This window comes from Lathyrus oleraceus, chromosome 3, assembly GCF_024323335.1.
Source record: "Lathyrus oleraceus cultivar Zhongwan6 chromosome 3, CAAS_Psat_ZW6_1.0, whole genome shotgun sequence".
In the NCBI taxonomy this organism is placed as follows: domain Eukaryota; kingdom Viridiplantae; phylum Streptophyta; class Magnoliopsida; order Fabales; family Fabaceae; genus Lathyrus; species Lathyrus oleraceus.
The window spans coordinates 1695029-1719563 of record NC_066581.1 but is presented as its reverse complement, the minus strand read 5'-3'; positions in this window follow the sequence as shown (position 1 = coordinate 1719563).

The following is a 24535-nucleotide window of genomic DNA, read 5'->3' as shown; positions in this document are numbered from 1 at the left end:
TTAGGCTAGCTTGCTTCCTGTGCGAGTTAGGATTAGAGACCTTAACATAGGGATCGTATGCATGACAACTTCTAGGCTCGAGTCGTAGTCTCCCTAGTAGCTTGTTATCTCCCTAGTCTCTGGTTAGGATAGAAGTTTTTTCCCTTTTAAGGGGAACTACATCGCCCTGATCCTCATACCAGATGAGGTACGTAGGCAGGAGATGAGCAGATCTCTCCGGGCGCCCTTTTTCTTTTTCAACCCTCTTGTTTGTGTTTGGAGTCTGACGTAAGTCCAACCATTGGCATTCAGCTTCCTGTCTGTTTGTGCGGAGTCTGACGTAAGTCCAGCGATTGGCAGTCGGTTTCCTGTGTGTGCTTGTTTGTTCAGAGTCTGACGTAAGTCTAGCGATTGGCAGTCGGTTTCCTGTTTGTGTTTGTTTGGTGTGCGTTAGCCGAGCTACGGGTGCTCTGATTCTTTCTCTGGTTAGAGAAGATACGTATGCATAGGATGCGATATCCTAGCGAGCACGTTGCCCATATCCCCGAACTACGTCGACTCTGATGTTTGTGTCTGACAAACTACGTAGGCCCAGGATGCGACATCCTGCCGAGTCCGCTTCTTCCGTCTTTCCTGTGTTTTATTCCAGTTTGTGCAGTGTTTGAGCAGTATCTTTAGCAACCTTTCTTCTATTCTTTCTGAGCGTGGATCCCGTCGAGTACGACGGATGCGTAGGGGTGCTAATACCTTCCCTTCGCATAACCGACTCTCGATCCTATCAATCTCTGGTCACGAAACCATTTCCTTTCCAGGTTTACTTCGAGCGTTTCCTTTCCTTCCTTTAGGATAAATAACGCACGGTGGCGGCTCTGTGTCTTTTCCCGCCGGTTTTTTCGCGTAATGCGAAAAAGTGGCAACGTTACAGTCATACTCAAAAATCTTATTTATTGAAGTACAAACATCCGAAACATCGGAATCAAGTTCTGCAAGTACATCAGAATCAAACACCATGTTTGGAATATCAGCAACAACATCAGAAAAATTAATTACATCATTGGGAATTACAAAATCAGCAGGAACAACATTTGTAAATTCTTCAGCATCTTCAGGAAAGAGAGGATCAACATCTGCGTTCTCAATAACCCCTTCAACAACCCCTTCAACAGACCTTTGGGCAGATAAGTCTTCAGCTTGGAGGATACCATCGTCAATCAAGGCCTGGATACCCTGCTGCAGCTTCACACAACCCCCACTCTGTGCAACACAACCCAAACAACCGCTCCCACAGCCGGGGAAAACATCTGCCTTTAGCAAGTATTCTTTGATTTATAACAGCGGAGTCTTCAGCTTCAACACCTCCTTGACTAGTTTGGCTTCTCCTTCAACCATGTTAACATTTACTCTACCATGCTGCGGCATAGGATTGTTCACAACATTAGGAGCCGGCGTAAAGTTAATGGCCTTTGAATCAATATGGTCCTGAACTATGTGCTTAAAAGCTTTGCAGTTCTCGATAGTGTGGCCAGGTGCCCCAGAGTGGAAATTACACCTAGCATTGGCGTCATAACCCACTGGAAGCCTGCCAACGGGAGGAGCCAAAGTGCGTAACTGCACAAGTTGCAAATGTTAAAGGTTGGGAAGCAACTGGGCATACGACATCGGAAGAGTGTCGAAACGCCTATCCATCATCCTCTGTCTCTATTGATAAGCAGGTCTGTTACCCTGTTGTTGTTGGTATTGATTTTGGTGATGTTGAGGTTGTTGTTGTTGCACTGGTGCTTGTAAGACCCCAATTTTGGGCCCTAAGATCCCTCATGGCCCATATCATTCATATCATAACCTCAAGGATCAATGCATGCCTTTGCTTTCCTCTTAGTGGATAGATTGCCTTGTGGGTTTGTTTCTTGATCACCAAGCATACTTTGCATTTGTATATCTTTGCTTTCATATGTTTATCATTCAAAAAAGAACAAAAATATTGTCAGTCTAACCTTGTTGCTTGCAGTTGAAGCAATCATCAGCAATTAGGTCAAAGACAGTCATTGATCAGTCAAAGCAATGGATGGTGGCCATTCTTTTGGAATTTGGGCATCATGATCATTAATCAAGAGCTCATACATCTTGAGACATCATTTGAAGACAATTTCTCAAGGAATTAGGGTTTGGAATTCATCAGAAGAAGTTCAATCAGTCCAAAACCCTAGAAAGTCAAACTTGGTCAACAGTTGATTTAATCAGTGATTTGATGGATAGAATTGATCTGAAGGAGTTCATTCATGCTTGTATAAGCCTCATATATCATGTGCAACCTCATCATGGAAGAAAATCAAGCCAATCAGAAAATTTTCCAGAAATAGCAAGTGGACCTGTAATTTCAACTGCCAAAAATGGAAACTTCTTGATCTTAAACTTACATCATGATACAAGCTCCAAATGAATTTTTGCCCAACATGAAAGTTGAAGATATTGTTCTCCCATTTTCAAAAAGTCCAAGAACATCAAAATCCCATGTGTGGTTGTCAAGATATGATCAAATCATTTTCACCAATTTTTGAACTTCAACAAGCCATATCTCTCAAACCATAAGGCCAAATTTGGTGGGGTTTTTTCCTACAAACCACATTTTTCATCCTCTTTCCAAAAATATAAATTTCATGACCTAAAACCTTGCCAATCAAAATGGCATTTTTGGACCTTTTGCATTTAAATTCAAAGTTTGACCAAACTTTGACTTTTTGAGTTTTTGACTTTTTCTTGATTTGGTCAATTGGGAAATGTTCCATATCACATTTGTGACTTGTTCCAATTCCAAAACCATGTCCATACCATCATTCCATCATCATTTTGAATCAAAATGCAAATTTGGCAATTTGGCAAAAGAAGCTTCACAAAAGTAAAAATCAGTACAGCATTTCACTTGTACAACCAAAGCAGCAGAAATGCAGTCTGTTTCCAGCCTGTGCCCAGCCCAAATTCGCAGCAAAAACACACCTCCACTTCCACTTTGTCCACAATTAGCAACTTTGCAAATGAAAGCATTTACACTAAGGTAGCTTAGCACATGGTTAAGTGATGATTAACAGATGATATTTAAGGGATTCTTCTGCATTTCCAACCCTAGTTTCGCAGCCTCCACAGACCAAAAAGGACATACTCTCCTTCTTGCATTTTGGCCAAAAGAAAAATTCTGCAAAAATCCTTGAGGAAACTCGAGTAACCTTGGTTCATCCATAGTCCAAACAACATTTTGAAGCTTCTTGGACCTCCATTCCCCTGCTGTAACAGCTCTTCCAAGCTCTGCTTTTCATCAAGCTCAACCATGGCAGATTGAGCTGTGAGTTTTTTCCAACATCAATGAGCCAGACAACCTCAAGCTTTCATCATTTCAAGGCATTGTGAGCATCTTTTCAAGCACAGCAACATCATTCCATCACTATTTTCAGTTTTTCTTCAAAAACAAGTAAGCCCTCGACCTTCTCTTTTCATCAAAACATGCCATGTATCTTGTAGTCCTCACCATGCTTGTTCCATAGTAGCTTGAATCATGTTAAATGGTTGACTATACTGCTTTAAATCTGGAATTTCATTTTCATGAGCAAGTACATTTTCCTTCGATTTGGTTTGTTTAAGTTGTTTTAATGGAAGTGACCACCATATCTATGTGGTTTGATGCATGCTGAAGCTAATGATATGATTGATTTTCGTTTATGGGATTTCTGTTCATTGTCGATCCTTGGAAATGATGTTGAATCCTGCTGTTTGAAACCCGACCCCTGTCCAGAAATCCACTTGGTTTGTATTTTGCATGCTGGCTGTTATTGTTACATATTGCATGAACCTTATGAGTGTGATGCCATGATATTTGTATAATGATGAATTTGGCTTGATGATAAATATTGAATGATGCTAAAACCAATGCTGCTGAGTTGAACGATAAACTTGCCCCAGAAATGCACTTGGATCATGTTCTACTTGGTTGTGTTATGATGTTACAAGAATAAATACCATGCTGTTGTTTGGTTGCATTGTGAACATTACCAATTGCCATGTCAGTTGTATATTGTTGGAATTTCAATTGCCATGACCTCAATGTCGATTACATGAACCATGCTGTTACTGCCTACTGTTGTGTTTGAACCCTAAACTCAGGCCCAGAAATTCCCACGATTCTGCTTGTCTTGTTGATAGCTGATGATGATGATGTTGTTGTTTCATAGTTGAGTTCATTTAAGTGATCATGGCATGCTTGTTTGTTTGGTTGATATTTGAACATTGTTGATGAGCTTGGTTGTATGAACATGAGAACACGATGCCATTGCCAAAACCCTGCTGCAGTCATTGAAACCTATGCCATGCCCAGGAATTTGGTCTGAATGTGTATTGGTTTGTTGCATCATTGCCATGATTAGTTATTGCTGTTCATTTGTTGTTGTTTAATCAATTGCTTGAAGCTGAGCTTGATACCATGCTGAAACTTGCCATGATAAATCCTGTTGTTTTTCCAGAAAACTAGATGCATGTATATTGGCTGCTGCTTTTGTTCTTGTTGCACGATGACATCGTTTCTAATGCCCTGCTTTTGAATGAGGCCTTGTTTCGAATTTCGTTTATTAAAGATAGTGATGCTTGCTGTTGTTTTGATTACATGATGATGATGAGTTTATGCTGCTGTTTGTTCAATCCTTTAAACTTGCCAAGAATTCTCATGATTAGGATTGTTTTGGTTGTTAGCTGTTGATGCATGATGTTGGTATTTCATAATCGTGCTCCTTTGGTTGACTATGGTGTGTGGGCTGTTTGGTGGATGTTTGAACATTGATAGACATGAAACCATGCTGCTGTTTCGAAACCTACCATGTCCAGAATTTTCGCATAATCTGTTTTGTTTTGTTGATTAGTCAATGTGTTATGATGATGTTGTTTTGCTGTTAATGCTCATTGCCATATGCTGGATATGTTTTGTTCATGTCCATGAATGCTGATTATTCACAAATGCCATGCTATTGTTTTGTGTTGTTTGTTGATGAAGAATGATGAATGCTGCTATTGCTGAACCTTGCTGCTGTTTTGCATGAACATAACTATGTCCAGAAATCCACCATAATTCATGTTATGTTTGTTTGTGCTGTATGCTGTTGTTTAGCTGCTATGTTGGTTTGCCATGATAGAATATTGATTAATGATTACATGATGATGATGTTGTTGCTGGTCGAGTATTTTGTGATGATGCTGTTGAACCAAGTTCCAAAACCATGCTGTTGTTATAAACCCTAAGGGTTTATGTTGAAATCCTGAAACATGAAAGTTGGTTGGTTGTTCTACTGTTCCATTGGCCTTTGGCCAATGAGAACATTTCGTTTCCATGCATCAAAACGCACAGCATTGATAAGTGATGCGTTATTTACGCTTGTGCCACTGCTTTGACTTTGGTTTGACCATTTGCTATGCCTTTTGCTCCTGCTTGCACCAATTAATCACCTACTTTCCACAATTTATTTCTCATTCACATTTCATCCAAAAATTATGAAATTTTTTCCATCATGATCACAATTGAGTCTAGTATTTTATGGTGAATTTTAATTAATTTTCCATGTTCTGGATTTTTTAATGATAAATGATTTCCCAACATATATGCATAAATGATACATTGTGCCATTTCAATTGTGAAATACTCATGTCATATCCAATGCCTTTGAAATTTTTTGTGGTAAAACTAGACACATTGATCTTCATTTCCATATAAAGTTTGTGCATTTATCATTTGTGGATTGATAGTTATGATTTTTTGAAGTTGTGTGTTGCATTTGGTGTCATACCATGATCATGCATTTTCACAATTTTTGTTCACACACTTCCCTACATCCAATTGACCCCAAATTTTGCATGAATGATCCTTTACATGTCTAGTTGATGTATGATTTTTCTTGGAATTAATTATGCTGTTTTCCATTTGATTGAGAACTTTCTTCCATATGTGGTCATTTGTTGACTTTTTGTGCTATGCCTTGCCAAATCCTTTGTGAAATTCTCAAATCTTATTGTATGACCATGAAATTTCATATGTGATAACTAGACATCTCAAGCTTTGCATTGGTGTTAATCTCATTCATTTCTCTTCTGTTTTCAAATTGATATGATTTTTTGAAGTTAACCCATGCTTGTTGACTTTCACCATGCTTACTTGAATTTGCTTTGACTTCATGATTTTCATTGACTGCCTTCCTCTCATCCAAATGCATTGAAATTTGACATGTATACCATGTTAGATGTTAGGATTGAGTATGATTTATTTCATAATTTTTGAGATTGCTTGAGTTGACTTTTGAATGAGGTCTTTGCTGTTGACTTTTGTATGCTTCTCTTGCCATGCTTTGCATCCTTTTGCATATGAAATGACCATGATGCATGATATGATTATGAATCCAATTGAGAATGCTTCTCAAATGTTTGAACTTGGTTTGGGTTGACTTTTCCTTGCTGCCTTGACCTTTTCTTTCATCTTTGACCCTAGGCTAGCCCTAGTGGTCTTCTAAGCTTATGTTGAGTTCATCTGTTTCAGGTTAAGCACCAATGCCTTGAGGATCATTCAAATATTTGCTTGAGTTGAATTATATGATGTTCTAACCTTTGTTTTGTAGGTGACTCATATGCTTGAGTCTTTGTGCCTTGCACAATTGGTCCCTCTGTGGTTGACTTTTGTTTATCCATTTGCTTTTGATTTTGACTTTTGAGCTGTTTGCTAATAAGTTTGACTTTTTCAGGTGCTTTAGTTGCTTAAGTTCTTTGAACTTGCTTGCTTGCTTTGCTTTTTAGCATTTGCTTTGAGGTATAATTACTTCTTCTTCATGTAGTCTGGAGACCCGGTCTGTTATTTGACCGGGCAAACTGTCTGAAGTCCTCCTTAAGAGGCAATGCCTGTGTTTGTTTAAATTTGTCCTAAGCAGGAAAAGTCCTTCAAGTAAGGCAATTGGTGGAAGGTAGGGATAAGCAATCTATCCCCCACTATTCAGTGTGTCCTCTCTTTGCTCCCAGTACCTGGTTGAAGCATTGAGATAAATACCCAAGATCTAATCGAGTCAATAATGTGGAGAGAGTTCCTACTTTCTGAACTCCCACACTTTCTTATATGCTCTCCCTGATTAGGGATTGAAGCAATGAGGCACACCCCTCATCTCCTATTCATCTGCTTCACCTGAGTCTCTCAATGGCCAGGTTAAGAGCGACCTTCACCTATTACAGTGGACTTTCAAAGTCAAACCCTCTTGTGTGAGCCCCCCATTGTTTGGCTATAGAGTGTGTTGTTTGTTATTCATTGATTGATTGATTGCTTCATATGCACTTGCTTGCTTATATGCTATGCATTTATCATCATCATCAATTGCCATTAATGCATGATCATCTCATTTATCTTTGTGGTGCTATCATTGCTGTTTACCCATTGAGGACAATTGTAAGTCCATTTCTTTGGCCATTGCTCCTATGATATGGAAGTGAGTATAAGACCATCACTTTGGCCACTCATCTTATCTTTGCTTGATACATTTATTTGATTGTATGTGAGGATACAACTGTAAGTCCCTGCAAGTTGGCATTTGTATTCCTAGGATCATACTGTGTATGTTAGAGTAAGCCCAGACAGATTGGCATCTGACATCCATGTTTCGCTTTCTCTGTTTATGTGAGGTTGCAACTGTAAGTCCCTGCAAGTTGGCATTTGCATTCCTATGATCATGTGTTGCTTTTGTTCTTGTATGTGAGGATCCACTGTAAGTCCCTGCAACGTGGCATTGGTATTCCTATGAGCATATCTGTGGAGTTAACCTAAGTCCAGATAGATTGGCAGTTGACTTCCATGTTTCATTCTTGTTTTCTTCTGTGGAGATTAGTGTAAGTCCATTGAGTGGCATCTGATATCCATTTCTGTTTTAGGAGACTGGTGTAAATCCATCTATTGGTATCCGGTATCCGCTTTTTATTTCTTTGCCTGTGGAGATTAGTGTAAGACCATTGAGTGGCTTCTGACATCCCGTTTTGTTTTAGGAGATTGGTATAAGACCATTGATTGGCATCCGATATCCGCCTTTGCTTTGTTTGTTTATTATTATCCATTCCTATTCCAAAGGACACACTTGAATCATCTGCCATATGATTTCAAGAAGTGAACCTTCTAAGGAGTTTTACTATCCATCCTCATCCATTCATCATTCATTATGTCCTAAACCTTTTCACATTATACCTTTCAAACTTGACATAAGTGTTGTGCAAACATCTTCATGTTTTCTAACTAAAAACCTGGACTCAAGTCCTTGACTTTTTTTCAAACTCCATTTCATAATACTTATCTGAATCAATCCTAATCATACTTTGACTTCATTTTCATAATCACAAATCAATTAACTTCACTCATTCACTTGTTTTGGCTTTGTCCATTAATCTTTTCACATTAGCCATAGGTTTCAATTATCATTGTGGTTGATGTAAATCTTGCCTATCCTTAGTGAGTCGACAGTAAGACTTCCGTACTTCAAACAGGGCTAACCCCTCTAGTACGTCGAAGCTATCCTCGCGTGGTGGATGTTGTTCTTGGTCGAGTGTTCTCCCATTGATAATGAAAAGCCTCAGTGCTTGTGTTTAAAACTGGATCCACCAACTTTTGGAAATCTTTTAGCCGAACTACGGCGTTCTGATCCTTACCTTTGATGGAAGGTACGTAGGCAACGGGTTCATCCGTTCGAACCCAATAATAATAAAATGTATATTCTTTTCTCATCATCCCAATCATGTTTGCACAATCTTTATGTCATAACAAATAACAATATTTTACAACAAGTGTGAAAAGGGCTCCCTAGGAGTACCTAGGACGTGATGGGTGCCTAACACCTTCCCATTGCGTAATTTACCCCTTACCCAGAATCTCTGATCTTTTTATTAGTTTTCTACGTGTAAAACTTCTTAGGCTTTTGTTCGCTTTTTAGCCAGTCCTTTGGATAAATAAAAGTGCGGTGGCGACTCGAAATTTCAATGTATCTCATAGCTTATGATTTAATCGATAGATCATATAGCGACGAATACACCGCTACAGAAAAGTGGCGACTCTGCTGGGGATATAAGATCGAATCCCTGGTTGTAGTGCCTACTTTTCACCCTTGTTGTGCTATATTGTTATTCTTTATGTGACATATTTTTGTACAATTTGGGATGAATGTATTGATTGTAATGTGTGAATTGCTTGATATACAATTGCTGTTTGCTTTGGTGATCTCTGTGAGATGAGTTCTATACCCGAACTCGAGTGCTCTCTAGGATAGGAGAATGGCATAGTCTTGTCGACTGGTGTGGAGCAGTCCTTAGCCAGTTGACTTGCGAGCCCATTCACTTGGTGGAGGTCATGTTGAACTAATAATGTCACACAAGTTATTTGTGGTTAGGCATTATTCTTTCAATCATGTTCCGCAGAAGCCAAGGACCTTAGTTTACCAAACCCCTCTTGGCCTATTTTTAGGACCGTAGTGCGGAGGTCGTTCAGATGTCAGTTCTGATACGATTGTTACGCGATACTACACTCATAAGAGTTTCTCTTAAGAATATTCTTGGAATACGAGTATTCGTTCCTCCGATAATATTCGAAAGATGGAACGATGATTATGGGAACCTCTGATAGAACATGTCTGGCAGGTTTAAACCCTAGTACACTCCCTTTGGGTGGTTCTTAACCGAGACTCCATGCTCGTGACTCTCAACAAACCCGTGATTCGTGGTTGAGTCGTTCAAACATTGTTAATATCAATGGATCCCGGATCAGGTGTAAAACCTAAAATCCACCAAAGCGGCTGGTTGATATTAAGAATGTCTGAACCGGTTCATGTACCGCTAGTATCAATGGAACTTGGGTGTCGATAAGGTGAAAACCTAAATCCACCAAAATGGATGATTGATATTAGGGATACATAGAGCTTTCCCACGACCTTTGTTTGGTGTGCTTTGTTTGATCCTTGAGTGTGTTTGTTGCATTCATACATTCACGCATTCATCTACATCCATGTCATCAAAAAAAAAAAAAAAAAAAAAAGAAAATTTTCAAGGAACTCAAAGGAGTTTATTTGCAAAAATTTTCAAAACATGAAAAAACCGGGAAAATTTTTTCACCTGATATATCTGATGAGATATTCTCATATATGATCAAAATGTTTAAATATTTCAAAGTTTGCAAATAAAACCTTCGAGTTTCCTTTGAAAAAAAAACAAGCATATGCATAAACACTTCATGCATCATTTGCATCAGCAGGTGTTTTGTTCCGGTCTCCCGTCCTGTGGTCTGACCCTGCGATCTTCATTTATTTTGAAGACGCACTTTGCCGGTACTATACCAAAGCCATTTCTGCCAGATTGATGGATCAGATTGAGCAAGAGAGTTGTGGACTCAGAGGGGATTTGCCAGACTAAGTGCTTTTAATGGATTTATTCCTGTTGATGGATTTATTCCTGTTGATGGATTTATTCCTGTTTAACCGATCCCGGGCTGGCATAGGCTACTGTTCTGGGGCACTTAATGAGAAAGGTTTGTTCAAGTGGAGGATTCATCCATGCCGATCAATCTGAAGAAGAAGCTGCTACTTTCTTAGAAGAAGATGCAGAAGATCTGAACAATTTCATTATACCTGGTGGTGTCTGCCACAATTGGGTCGCTGTGGATGTTCCTACGGTCATTCATAAATCAGCATGATTTGTTCACTTTGTTGAAACCCTTCTCCCATGCCAAAAAGAGAAGTGATGACATTGTTGGCAGCATTTTAATACAATGATGTTTTCATTCAATTAATGCATTGTCAAACATTTGTTTTTCCATTTGTTTTCACTTTTTGCTTTTGCATGAAATCAGTGATCACAAAAAACCCTGAAAAAACAAAAACAACATTTTTCATCTGCATAAATGATTTGCTTGTTTAAAATTCAAAAGCTTTTCATTATCCAGAATCATTATGCAGGGATTTCTAAACCCATTGAACATAATGATCCAACGCCATCTCCCAATCTTGAAGTCCTTGTATCTGAGGCAGAGGAAGATGATGTTGAAGGGGATTCTTGACGAGATTACCCACCTTCTTGAGCACCAGAGAAGCTCATTCAGCTGTATCATGAGAATCAGCAAAACAGTCAAACTGGGGGCATTAAAAAAAAAAAAAAAAAAAAAAAAAAAAAAAAGAAGAAGAAAAAATCAAAAACCAGGAAAATTTTTTCAAAATTTTTCCAAGGGAAAAAAGAAAAGATTATACCCTCCAGTCCCTAGTTGACTGACGCTGAATGGATTCAAAGTCGTTATGACCAGCTGAATTTGATTGAAGAAAAGCGTTTAACTGCCATGTGCCATGGTCAGTTATATCAGCAGAGAATGAAGAAAACATTCGACAAGAAGGTCAAGACTCGTGTGTTCCGAGAAGGTGACCTTGTGCTCAAGAAAGTTTTGTCTTTCGCGCCCGATTCCAGGGGCAAGTGGACTCCAAACTACGAGGGTCCATATGTTGTTAAGAGAGCCTTTTCAGGTGGAGCTTTAATGCTTACAACAATGGATGGGGAGGATTTCACTCGTCCTGTGAATTCAGATGCAGTTAAGAGATACTTTGCCTAAGAAAAAAGTATATGCAAATGAAAAAAGAATGAAAAAAAACAGAATTGCTCGCTAAGTTGAAAACCCGAAAGGGCGGCTTAGGCAAAAATGAGCGTCTCGGTGGAGAACCCGCAAGGGTAATCCAGGCAAAAATTAGAGACTTGAAAAAAGATATATATTTGCATCCCGCTAGATTGAGTACCTCACTCTGGGGCAATCTAGGCAAAAATTAGGGATTTGGCAAGTAACTGCATCCCGACAAGACTTTCTGGTTCATCAGTCGTCATTTCGTCAGAAGATTCTCGATTCGTCGTCAACCGAAGCTTCGGATACATCGAGATTCAAATTGGTAGAGAAAGGATCATTATGTTCAATGTAGCCCTCTTCCAATATATATCACTGATTTCAAATTTGTACAGATCTATGGAGTCTTGCCATTTGCAGACTACCATTCTATCAAATCAATTTGAGCTTTTTATCCAATTATTTGCATTCTTATTTGTTTCAATTCAACAAATGTTTTGCATGTTTTAAATTGATAAAATGTCATTGTTTTAAACAAATCAATTTTTTCAAAATTTTTGTTTTAAACAAAGTGAATATTCATAAGATTGAAAGGATACTCAAGAATATCTCAGTGCTCTCCCGAGGGTGGCATGATTCCCAACAGGTAAGACATTTGTTCATATTCCTGGTTTGGTGGTGTCTTCTTTCTTCAGATCTTTGTTGAGGTTGTTCCTCAAACAAAGTTGTTGTTGGGGCTGTTCCCCAGTATGGTCACAAGCAGAGTGTTGTTGAAGACTTCGCTTTCTCCAGCAGCAGTTCTCCCAGCATGGGTGTTTTCTTGTGAAGTTTCGGTGGTTGATGGTTTGTCATCTTGGTGCCCCGTCACTTTCTCCAGTGGGTTGTATCCCCAGACTTTATTTGTCTCCTCAGCAGTCATGAGTATAATTGATTGATTGGTACTCCCCTCGGAGTCGCGAGTAGAGCTGTTATTGATATCCCCACCAGGGTTGCAAGTGGAGTTGTTACCACTTTTTCCCGTGCAGTGTGCCAGCAGGATTTGTCTGTTTCCTCAGCACGATCGTTTTCTTTTGAAGATTCGGTAAGTCAGTGGTTTGATACCCGGTACTTTACCCTTTTCCCCGGCGAAGTCGTCTGTGGAATTGTTGCTATCTCTCCATCAGAGTTATTCTCTCCAGCAGAGCAGGATTTATTTTCCTACTCCGTGGTTGACTTGGGTTGACATCCCAGTATTGCAACCATCTTTTCCTCAGCTTAGTCTGCAGAATGCTTGTTGTGGCAATTTCGCCTGTTGAATACTCCTTCAATCCCGATATGGTCGGATGATGGCTTCAGCCTCCAGTGAACGGATTTGATTTCCTGACTGTTTGTGATCCCCAGTAGAGTGGCTTATATTGCAGAATCTACTTGTTGTGATCAGTTTGCTTTGTATATTCTCCCCAAGTGGAGCGGTTCGTCGCAGAATATACTTGATTGATCTTGTCCTCCCTCAGTGGTTTGTTCCCAAGAGAGTAGCCGACAGTTTTCCCCAGTAGAGTTGCTTATGCAGTCAGATTCTATTTGGATGATATCATTCTCCCTCAGTGGGTGTCCCCCAGCGGAGTTGTGTGTTTTTGCTTCTACAGCAGTTTGTGCTTGTGCAATGCACTCTTTTGTTGTTCCTCAGTTGACACTGAGATCCCCTGCAGATGCTTTGGAACTTCTCTTGTTCCCCTACAGATTCGTCTTGGTGGCTGCTTTGCCCGTTGTGACTTTCTGTACCCTGATTGGGTTGTTTCTCGATATCTCCGATTCTCTGTTTCTTCAGCAGTACCTGCAGATCTTTGCTTTACCGCATATAGATCTCCGCAGATTGGCTCTCCAGTTGGTTTTTCCCTGGAAGTATAATACCGGACGTTTGTTCCTGAACCTGTTTGTGTTAGGATTGTCTGTTTTGGTCAGCATTCATCAAACATAAATCACGCATATTCATGCATATTCATAAACATTCAGATATTCATGTTGCATTTCTCGCCATGTATCCTTTGTTTGTCGTGTCTCCTGCTATGGTGATATAGATCTCTTTACAGATCTCCCCAAGCAGATGTCGGGTGTTATAAATCTCTCCATATAGAGTCAACCCCATAAGCAGAAAATGTTGTCTTTCCTTCTGCAGTTCCCCATTGAGATATATCCTCGTGGATGACGGTTTCTTCCGTTTCCTCCCAACACATATATTGGGATGGATGTTCCTATTTGAGCTATATCCTCATTAGGACGTGTCTTGATTCAGTCTGTCTTTTCGGATTGTTCCCGAATTGGCTATTTGTCAAATGTCTTGTGCTTCCCAGTGGGTTGTTCCCCAGCGGAATGTTTTTGGGCCTCTGCCTACAAACCAGCAGTTGTAAGTCCTATCTCTCCTGGCTTTCTTAACAGAATTTGTGGTTATACACCTTTTATTCTCCAGCCAGAGTTTTTGGTTTTCTACCCATATCCCGGTAGTTGTAAATCCTATTTTCCTGCTCTTCAGCAGTTTGTGGTTTGTTATAACCCTATTTTGGTTTCCCGTGCGGATTTGTGATTTGTTCTGTCCCCACGCGGAGTTGTTGGTCTTCTACCCCGTATTCGGTAGATGTAAACCCTAATTTTGTGGTTATCTTCATTCAATATTTGATGATGATTTTCCTTTGCTTGTATAAGTTGCTCAGATCAGCACTTATATCCCTAGCAAGTCTTTTGTGGATAATTGCCGTATGCTAGCAATTTTATCCCCAGTGGGTCTTTTCACCGTATGCTTGTGATTTGTTCCCTGGATCATTGATCCTTTATCAATGCATCCCCAGCTAGTCTTCTGTCGATAATTGCCGGATGCTTGCAATTTATCCTCAGCAGTTCGCCTTTCATTTACCCTTTTGTCGGTAACGTCTGTTGCTCCTTTTGATTGGTTATCATTATATACCTAATTTGGTATCCCGATGCCTTTCTTTTCGGTTGATTTATCCTTTGTTAACCCAGTAACTGGTTGTGGATAATCTTCCATGCGAGTATATTATTCACGGTCTGCCGGTAATGAATAATATATCTCATGCACTCTTCAGTCGAAGCCTTTTGCGTTTCCCCGGTCGAGTAAGATTCGTTATTTCCCTTTGCGGAGTCGAATATTTTCTTGTTGTTGGATAATTGCCGGATGCTTGCAATTTATCCCTTTGAGTTGTCTTTCGTTTACCCGTATGCTTGGTATCGATTGTCTCTCTTTTTGGTTAGTCACCTATTATATACCCAGTAACCGGTATCTCTGGTGTCTTTTCCTTGCGAGTGTATTATTCACGGTCTGCCGGTAATGAATAATATATCTCATGCGCTCTTTAGTTGGAATCCTTTGTTGATTTTCCCCAACTGAGCAAGATTCGTATTCTTTGTAGAATCGAATAGCCATCCTTTAACCAGTTTGTGTTTTGGATGATGAGTGTTTTGGAAGTGAAAACCAATTCACGTTTCGGTAGATCACCTATTATATACCCAGTAACCGGTATCTCTGGTGTTTCTTACCATGCGAGTTTGTTATCTACGTTCTGACGGTAATAGATAATATTTCTCATGCGAGTTTCTTATCCACGGTCTGCCGGTAATGGATATTATATCTCATGCACTCTTCGGGTTTGTGTCCCCAGTTGAGTAAGATTCGTTGTCCCGTTGTGGATTCGAATGTCCATCCTTTAAGTTGATTTGCTTTTTCAAGCCCTCCTTTCGGATGATGAGTGTTTTGGAAGTGAAAACCAATTCACGTCTTCGGATTTTATCCTATAAACAACCCAGTAACCGGTTCAGGATAATTTTCCTTTCGAGTATATTATTCACGGTCTGCCGGTAATGAATAATATGTCTCATCTGAGTATTCTATCCACGTTCTGACGGTAATGGATATTATATCTCGTTCACTCTTGGGTCAATCCTTTGTTGCTTCCCCCTCAGAGTAAGATTCATTTTCCTTGTGGAATTGAATATCCATCCTATAAACAAGTTTGCTTTTCGCTCTCTTCAGGATGATGAGTGTTTTGGAAGTGAAATCCAATTCACGCTTTGGTCGGTCACCTATTATATACCCAGTAACCGGTATCCCTGGTGTTCCCTCCTTTCTGCTCCCTATTATGACCTCGGTCCCCCTGTGGAGTCAGATTTTTCCTGAGTTTGTTACCCGTATGCCCGGTAACATCTCATTTCTTTGTTACTTCCCCAGTGGAACTTTCTGTTGCTTCTCCCCAGGAGTCAGCTTGTGTCTCTCCAATGGATTTATTTTCCTTTGGAAATCTTTTCCCAGTATGAGTTCTTCACTCCCCAGTGAGTTCTCCAGTCTGTTTTTCTGTTTTCCCTAACCAGAGTCGTGTTTGTTCACGTTATGTCAGTTTTGTTCTTCCCCAGTTTAGAGTCGTGTCTTGTTCACACATCTCATTTCTTTTATTATCCCCATAGAGTCTTGTTAGAGTCTCTGTTCCTGGTGAGTGTATTACTCCGATGGATCGTCTTTTCTTCTGTGTGAATCATATTCTCCACAGAATTTGTGTCTTTTGCATACATACCTTTGCATCATGAGGTCTCTTAGGGACCAAAATTTGTCTCATTACTGTTATTTAAGCCCATTCTACCGCGTCGAGATGAAGATTTCTAAACTTCACTTCTCCGGCTAGAATGACCTTAAATAGGGGCATCTGTAAGACCCCAATTTTGGGCCCTAAGATCCCTCATGGCCCATATCATTCATATCATAACCTCAAGGATCAATGCATGCCTTTGCTTTCCTCTTAGTGGATAGATTGCCTTGTGGGTTTGTTTCTTGATCACCAAGCATACTTTGCATTTGTATATCTTTGCTTTCATATGTTTATCATTCAAAAAAGAACAAAAATATTGTCAGTCTAACCTTGTTGCTTGCAGTTGAAGCAATCATCAGCAATTAGGTCAAAGACAGTCATTGATCAGTCAAAGCAATGGATGGTGGCCATTCTTTTGGAATTTGGGCATCATGATCATTAATCAAGAGCTCATACATCTTGAGACATCATTTGAAGACAATTTCTCAAGGAATTAGGGTTTGGAATTCATCAGAAGAAGTTCAATCAGTCCAAAACCCTAGAAAGTCAAACTTGGTCAACAGTTGATTTAATCAGTGATTTGATGGATAGAATTGATCTGAAGGAGTTCATTCATGCTTGTATAAGCCTCATATATCATGTGCAACCTCATCATGGAAGAAAATCAAGCCAATCAGAAAATTTTCCAGAAATAGCAAGTGGACCTGTAATTTCAACTGCCAAAAATGGAAACTTCTTGATCTTAAACTTACATCATGATACAAGCTCCAAATGAATTTTTGCCCAACATGAAAGTTGAAGATCTTGTTCTCCCATTTTCAAAAAGTCCAAGAACATCAAAATCCCATGTGTGGTTGTCAAGATATGATCAAATCATTTTCACCAATTTTTGAACTTCAACAAGCCATATCTCTCAAACCATAAGGCCAAATTTGGTGGGGTTTTTTCCTACAAACCACATTTTTCATCCTCTTTCCAAAAATATAAATTTCATGACCTAAAACCTTGCCAATCAAAATGGCATTTTTGGACCTTTTGCATTTAAATTCAAAGTTTGACCAAACTTTGACTTTTTGAGTTTTTGACTTTTTCTTGATTTGGTCAATTGGGAAATGTTCCATATCACATTTGTGACTTGTTCCAATTCCAAAACCATGTCCATACTGTAGCACCTCAAATTTGCACCCATCATTGTACATACATTTTCATATTAGGTCATAGCATATCATGGTCCATTGCATAGCATTGCATTGCCTCTTTTGCCTCAAGTGCAAGCCAATCAAGGAATTGGGTCAAACTGATCAGGAGATCAGTCAGTCAAGCAAGCAAGCCCAATTCTCAAGGGAGCCAAGGCCTTGGGGTTTGTCCAACAAGTTCACATGGCTTGGAGGTCTATTTGAAGTATTTTGGTCAAGGGTTGAAGACTTGGAGATCATCAGTTCATACACAGACAGTCAAAAACCCTAAAAAAGTCAACTGTCAGTCAAGGCAGTGGATGGTGGCCATTCTTGTGGAATTTGGGCACCATGATCAATAATCAAGAGTTCATACAACTTGGGACATCATTTGAAGTCAAGTTCTCAAGGAATTAGGGTTTGGAAATCATCAGTCAATGCACAATCAGTCAGAAACCCTAAAAGTCAACTGTTGGTCAACTGCCTATTTAATCAGTGATTTGATGAAAGGAAATGGTTTGTGAGATCTTATTCATGTCCAAATAGTCATCATATATCATGTCAAACACCATCATGGAAGAATTTGGAGCCAGATTAAAAATTTCCCAAAATGGAAACTGGGCCTGTAACTGAAACCTACCATAAATGGAAAGTCTTGATCCTCAAACCTACATTTTGATACAAGCCTCAAATGAATTTTTTCCCAACATGAAAGTTGAAGATCTTGTTCTCCCATTTCCAAAAAGTCCTAGAACTCTCAATTCCCATGTGTGGTTGGCAAGTTATGATCGAATCGATTTCAGAAAATCTTGAACTTCAGAAGACCATATCTCTCAAACCGTTTGGCCAATTTTGGTGGGGTTTTTTCCTACAAGTCACATTTGATCCCCTCTTTCCAAAAATATAAATTTCATGAGCCAAAACTTCACCAATCAAAATGGCATTTTTTGACTTGTCTCATTTAAATTCAAGTTTGACCAAGGGTTGACTTTTTGATATAATCTTTTTTTTTACCATTTGGCCATTCAAACATGTTTAGAAATCATATTTTGGTCATGTTACAAGTCATTTTCGTGCAAGTACTTACACCCATCACATAGCCATGCCTAGTTGCTTGAAAATGGGAAGAAAAGTACAATTTGCAACCACCATATCCCACATATCCATGGACCATCCTTTGTACCACAACATAGCAGGTTTTTCATCATTTTTCTGTCATGTTACACACTAATAGCAGCCACATTCTAACAAAAAAAAAATCTCTCTCTCTCATTTGGCTCATTCTTCATTTTGTAAAGTCTGTCAAAAACTCCAAAGAACTGAACATTACCTTGCCTAAAACAACATCCATACAACATTGTGGACCTGTTTCAACCATCATTTTGCAGCTGTAAAGCCATGTTCATGGACTGTTTTGGAAGAGCTTCATTAATGGCAGAAACTATTTAGAGCCATTTCAAGCTATCTCAAGCCAAGCTTCCTTCACCATTCACCTTGTGGAAGTTTGTTGAGCATCTGTTTTGAGCAAATATAGCCAAACAACAACTGCATCACAACTTTGCTTCAGATTCGGTAAGAAATCAAACTTAACCATTTGCTAAATCATGCTATGCTTTATATAGGTCTTGCCATGCTGATTCTATTAAGCTTTAAATCACTGAAAATGGTTGAGTAATTAGGAAGAAATGTTGATTTGAAATTTGATGTTCATTTATGTTTTTATGTGATTTGTCCATGATGGCATGATTCCATGAAAATGGTTGTTGGATTGTGAATGTGTGATGAAAGATGCACGTATTGATATATTTGTTTTTGAATTTGGAAAAAAAAATTTTTTTTTTACTTGGGTTTATATTGAGGAACTTGCTGCTACTGTAAAGGAAATATCCATGGCTTTCTAATTAATGCGTGCTGCATGAGGTTAGTTGAAGGTGCAATGTGATTGGTCCGCGCACTGTTGATTAAGGCAAAAATAAGCCAAATAACTGTCTGGGGCGAGGGGGGATTCGAACCCCAGACCTTTGCTTCAAATACCAAGTGTTTTACCACTGGGGCGCGATGCCAATTCAATTATTAAACGCCTTCTAAAATATATATTTAAAAAGGAGCGCTGCCACTGGGCGCGTTGACCGGGGCGTTGACCCCCCCCCCCATTGTTTCTTTATTTATTCCATTAATCCATTTAATTTTCAATTTTTATTTCATTTAATCACTCAAACTTACAAAAATCATAACTTGTTCATTTTTAATCCAAATTTAATGGGATTTTTTGTGTTGTGTCCATCTTGATCTCTAGTTTTTTGTCATATATTTTCCAGATTTTTTTCATGGTCGAATTTTAAATGGTGCTAGGGTTTGTGACATGTGACCAAATATTGTACACTTTGCCAAATCATTTGTGAAATGGTGACACTTTATCCAATGGCTCCCAAATTTTTTTTTGCTTAAACTAGACACATTCATGGTGATTTTGGTGTAGAGTTTGTGAATTTATCATTGCTGGTTTGTGAGATATGATTTTTTGAATTAGGGTGTGACAATTTGTGTCACACCATCGATGTCCAACTTCATGATTTTCATAGCCATGCTTCTTTACCTCCAATTGATCTGATTTTTTGCATGAACCTACTCTTGTATGTCTAGTTAACATGTGAATTTTCTTGGAATTATTTGTGGCATTTCCTAATTGTTTGAGATTTTCTCCCCTGCCTAGTCAAATGTTGGCTTCTTGTGACACATGTTCCCATTTCATTTGTGAAATTCTCATACTTTATTAGATGGACATGAAATTTTACATGAGATAACTAGACATCCTCATCTTTGCCATGGTTTTAGTCCCATTCATTTATCATATACCATCTCTGATTTATGAATTTTCTAAGTTGATGCATGATTGGTTGACTTCTTTGAACATGTTCAAAATTGCTTTGACTTTCTGATTTTCATTGACTGCCTTCCACTTGTCCAAATGAGATGAAATTTGACATGCTTACCATGCTGTGGATTGTGATTGATCATGATTTATTTGATGATTTTTGGAAATGTTTAGGATTGCTTTTGATTCAAGTCTTGCTGTTGACTTCTATGAGCTTCTAAATGCCATGTTTTGATTTCTTTTGTTCATAAAATGATGATGATGATTGATATGAATGTGAACCCAATTGGTTGTGTTTCTTAATGGTATTGAACATGATTTTGGACACTCATCCTTTGCTGTTTAGGCTTTCTCATTCATTTTTGACCCTAGGCTTGTCCTAGTGGTCCTGCTACTCACCTTTGAGTTTGTGTTTTCAGGTTGGCCAACAAATGACCAATGAGACCAATTCTTTTTGTTTGAGCTTGCCTAAATACCATGACTAACTTGTGTGTTTTGTAGGTGGCTTGGCTCACATGCCTAGAGCCTTGTGCCTTGCACATCCATGTGCCTCTAATTAACTGTTGGTGTCTGTTTCTTTTTGCTTTGTTTGAAGTTGCATACTAACATCTGCTTGACTGTTTCAGGTGCTTTTAGTTGCTTAGTTCCTTGTGAACTTTTTGCTTTGCTTTGCTTGTATAAGCAATTTGCATTGAGGTATGTCTCTTTTACTTCATGTAGTCTGGAAGACCTGGCCTGTTACTTGGCCAGGCAACTGTCTGAAGTCCTCCTTAAGAGGCAATGTTTGTGGATGTTTAATTTTGTCCTTGCATAGAGTCAAAGTCCTCCTAAGTGAAGAGGCAATTGGTGGAAGGTAGGGATATGCAATCTATCCCCCACTATTCAGTGTGTCATCTGCTTTGCTCACACCACTGTGTTGATGCATTGCAGATACAAACCCAAGATCTTGTACAATTGTACAGTTGAGTCAGTTTTAAATGTGTAGAAGGGTTCCCACTTTCTGAACCCACACATTCTTGTCTTAAGCTCTCCCAGGCCAGGGATAAGAGCTGTGAAGTCTCATCCTCACTTCATCCTTTCATCTGCTTCACCTTAGCCCCTCAATGGCAAGGTTAAGAGCAACATTCACCCAGTTCCAGAGGTTTGTTTGTTGAGGTTGATATGACCCCTTGACTAAAACCTAACCCTTGTTTGAGCCACTTGTTTGTGTATAGCGTGTGCTATCTGTGCTTGTAGGATAGTTTGACTTGCTTCCTGTGCAAGTTAGGATAGTTTGACTTGCTTCCTGTGCAAGATAGGATTGTTTGACTTGCTTCCTGTGCAAGTTAGGATTAGTTTAGACTTGCTTCCTGTGCAAGTTAGGTTTTACTTGGCTTGCTTCCTGTGCAAGTTAAGTGTGTGTGGCTTGCTTCCTGTGTGAGCCATGCTTAGGATAGGTTGGCCCTTGTGCCATTTAGCTAGAAACCTTAACTTAGGGATGTTTTGCATGACAACATCTAGGCTCGAGTCGTAGTCTCCCTAGAGTTGTGTCTCCCTCTGTTATCTGGTTAGGCTAGATCCTTGTCCCTGCGTAGGGGAACTACATCGCCCTGATCTTCATACCAGATGAAGTATGTAGGCAGGAGATTGAGCTGATCTCTCCGGGCGCCCTTTTTCTTTTTTGTGTGTGTTGTTTGACAGTTGCTAGGCTCGAGTGCCTGACTCCTTAGCAATTTGTTGTCTGTCTGTTTGAGTGTGTGCTTGACAGTTATAGGCTCGAGTCCCCGACTCCCTATTAACTTGTTGTGTTGTTGTGTGCTTGGAAGCTGATGTAAGTCCATCGAGTGGCATTTGGGTTCCAGTGTGTGTGTGTTTAGGTTCGGATGTCAATGTAAGTCCAGTGATTGGCATTCGGGCTCCATGTTTGCCTCTTTGCGTGTGTTTTAGGTTCGGATGCTGATATAAGTCCAGTGATTGGCAGTCGGGCTCCACGTTTGCCTGTGTCTTGTTTTGTTTGTGTGCGTGTCAGCCGAGCTACGAATGCTCTGATTCTTCTCTCGTCCGAGAAGATACGTATGCATAGGATGCGACATCCTAGCGAGCATGTGTCGTTTCCCCAGTCCGAACTACTTCGACTCTGATGTCTATGCCTGATAGACTAAGTAGGCCCAGGATGCGATATCCTGCCGAGTCAGTTTCAGTCAGTTTCTTGTGTCTCTTTCAGCCAGTGTGTGTGTGTGTTTGAGCAGCGTTTAGCAACCAATATTCCTTCCTTTTGTGCGTGGATCCCGTAGAGTACTACGGATGCGTAGGGGTGCTAATACCTTCCCTTCGCATAACCGACTCCCGAACCCATTCTCTTTGGTCGCGAGACCATGTTCTTTCCCAGGTTTACTTCGAGCGTTTCCTTTCCCTCTTTTGGGATAAATAACGCACGGTGGCGGCTCTGTTGTTCTTTCTTTTCCCGCCGGTTTTTCGCGTGATGCGACAGCTGGCGACTCTGCTGGGGACATAGAGAAGTTGACCTATGCTGGTCCATCTTCCCTGAGCGAGTCTCTCCTAGCGCTCTCTAGGTTAGGGTTTTGGTTGCTTTGTGTTGTTTTTTTTTTATTGCATTCATTGTATATATGTGCATTTATTGCTTGCATTTATTATTTGCATTAATGTTTGCATTTCATTCATATTCATCTGCTGTGCTGTCTGTGTTTCTCTGTTTGGGGGTGGGAGTTACTTGAGGTAAAAGGCCCAATACCCAGGCTATGAGTGAAATCTAGGAAACCTAGGAATAGAGTGATTCATGGGAAGCGGGTGGTATGGCGCCACTTAGCGGAACATTGATATCACGAGCAGTTCAGACCCTGGTGGGATATTGTCGTTACATACTTCAGGTGTGTATATGATGGTATTCTGCGAAAGGTTATTTATGCTGCGTTTCTCTTCGACTGTACCCTGGCCTAGATAACACCCGTGAGTGGGGAGGGTTTGATCATTACAGGTACAGTTGCTGATTGGTTGGTGTTTTGTTGGTGACTCTTGGTACTGATGGTGACTGTGAATTATGGGGCATTTATTTCTGGGACGCCAGAGTTCTGTCCATGGTTTATCAGCGGGTTCCGTTTATTTCGGATCCCCGGGCTGAGTTGAGAGTACTGGTTCAGAGGATCCGTTTGTCACCCGTTTAGTGGTTGTTCCTGTAAAGATAAGTGATATAATCTCCGGTTCCGTTTATTTCGGAACCCCCCAAGTCGGATTTATTGGTGACTTGATCCCACAGATATGACTGGTTCAGAGAAGTATTGGGCTTTCAGATAACTTGGTGGCACAGTAACCTGCATTCATGCATCTGCATCATATCATCTCGCATTCATCTGCATTCAACTCATGTCTGTCCGTACTCAGGGCCCGTTTTTTTTTATTTATTAAAAACCCCGGTTGAGAGACATCCAGATGTCAAAATGTTGTTGATTAAATTTTATCTGTCTCAATGAAACCAAAAAAAGAGGATTGAATATTCCTAGTACGGACAAACATTGCATGTGTGAGTCATACTAACCCGTTTGCTGTTTTGAGGTTTCAGTATTCAACCGGTGCGCATAGCTTGTCTGTTCAGATAACCTGCTGGGGGTCAATAAATTCAAGCCGATGGATCTTCCCAACGCCGACTTCCTTGAACTGAAAGAGATGATGAGGGAGTTGTTCAGTGTTGTGCAAGGACTTGCCTTGGGGCAGAAAGCCATGTCTGAAAGATTGGAAAGGATCGAGAAATGGCTGTTAGTGGAGAAAGTCCAGGGGAAGGCTCCGTCCTCCGAAGTGAACAAACCTTCTGGTACTGTAGCAGAGAAACCCTCCGACAGTGGTCCATTCAAGAAGAAGGTTGAGCCAGTTGGTGTGCCCGCAAAGAAAGAACGTAGCAAAGATCGTTATCATCCTTATGCTGTCACTGTAACCACTCCTGTCAATAATCCACCTGCTCAACAGCAACGACTGCCACCTCGACAGAAGACACCGAGAGCTGAAAGCCAGGTGAAGAAGAAGAAAGAGGATCGTCAGTTTGAGGAACCACCCGTGACTTACGCCCTTCTGTTCCAAAGGTTGATGGATCTTGCTTTAGTACGGCCAAGGATATTGATCCCCATAGAACAGCAGAAGAGGCCACCAAACTATGATGAGAATGCCAAGTGCGAGTTTCACTCTGGGGCACCCGGACACAACATTGAGGGCTGTAGAGCTTTTAAGCATGTCGTCCAGGACATGGTGGACTCCGAGACCATTAACTTGGCCCAGATTATGAAGGGGGATGTCAACCCTGCGCCCAGAAGGGGTCCTGTAA